We start from the raw sequence: 1,762 nt of genomic DNA on the forward strand, positions 1-1,762 counted from the left end.
CATGCGACCACAATAAACATGGACACGCTGAAAGAGACGAATATTTCAGAGGTGGACATTATTAGGAAACAATCAGTTTTGGACAATTCAAAAACATGTCTATTGATCGGGTCAAAGACGCCTTTAATGGTCTCCTTTGGCATTCAAATGTTTTGGCTTGCCTCCTCAGTGTTGCTGAGAATGGAACTCCGAGTAATTCTACACGAAATACTAATTCATGTTATTTCAGCATATATATTTATACAGTATCTGATCTACGAAGTAGATCTAGAGTGGGCAGATCTGTCTTGATCTTGAATAGAATTGGTTGATCAGGAATTTTGACCAAAAAATGGTCCAAGTTTGACTTAAAAGATGCCATTAGATCAACACTTACATATTTCCTACGAATTTTTGAGGAGAGCAACTTGGATAACGAAGGAGCTTAAGAAAAAGAGGCGTGGACTTCATTGTCATAAATAGCCTGGATTCTCGTGGGTTGAACGTGCTCTCAAAACGCAAGTTAAACAAGACACTGCAACTGACCCTAAAACCAAGGTTTTGTTTACACACCCGTCAAGTCAACCGAGGCAGGAAAATGCAGGGAGTCAAAAAACAAAGCAATGCGACAGCTAATATAGAAGCCAAGGGGAGAAACTTAGAAAGGCCGTTTTGCTGAACGACCTGGTGCTTGTATTCTTTTTATGTTCAGATCACACCTGACAATTTCTTAAAGATGTTTCTAAAAAGTAACTTACTTCTATGGACACATCTATTTTATGCTTAAAGTAAGGTAAGAGAGACAAATCTAGCTTGTGCTTGTTGCAAGGTAAGAGTGACAAACGTATTGAGACGTCTTTGGAGGCCTTCAGATGTCCATATTTATTAGATTGGATACCCATAAAGGCATTGAATTTTTCTTCAGAAGAACATTTAGATCTGAGTTGAGGTTGAGCATAACGGGGTCTGGCTTTTGTTTGGGATTAGTATTAAAGTTTGCTTTTTGATTTTTTGTGCACATGGAACCAAAAGTCTTGACAGTGCAATCGTCCATAATTGCTTTTGATTTGAAACCTCGCCGAAAAGCTCCAAACTTTTGATTATAATTCTTGAGTTGATGAGGTATTTGTATCATTGCTGACATTTGAAATCTGTGAAAAAGATCCCTACATTCAAGGGCTATTCAGATCCCCCGACTCAAATTTGCAGAAGACTTAGAAAGTATATAACTTTAGATCTAGAAATATTATAAACATATGTCCTTTTTCAATTTGGAACTCCTGGGAAGTACATTCAAAGTAGCGATAAATAAAGGATAGACAAAACAACGCTTGCAGAACAACTCATTACTCTGGTTAGAATTGCAATTAATGCTTTTGTGCTACATATTTTGTCATTATTGGCAAAGGTTTATTACAAGTTTGTTACTTGAAACGATTCGAAAAATGTTCTTGTAAACAGAAAGTGTGAGGGTGTTTTAGTTGGATTGATAGTAAAAACAACCTGGTTCAAAACAGTGCAAGTTCTAGGCCATTCCTGGCCACCCTGCATACATTAGATAGGAGACCACTCACATGGCCTGAAATTCCAGTTTTCTTTATGATAACGGCAGGTCTTTCCCACGGCCTTAAGTCGAGAGTCGAAACATTTCCCAAAAAGAATGCATTCGAATGAATGTTCCTTTCAAGAAGAGTTTTCACATTTCCAAGAGGAAAACTTGTGTTGGTGCCAAGATGGATAATGGCCACGGCAGACCAAGTGGTTTTATGAATAAAATCAGCAA

This window comes from Tigriopus californicus, chromosome 6 (assembly GCF_007210705.1).
Source record: "Tigriopus californicus strain San Diego chromosome 6, Tcal_SD_v2.1, whole genome shotgun sequence".
In the NCBI taxonomy this organism is placed as follows: domain Eukaryota; kingdom Metazoa; phylum Arthropoda; class Copepoda; order Harpacticoida; family Harpacticidae; genus Tigriopus; species Tigriopus californicus.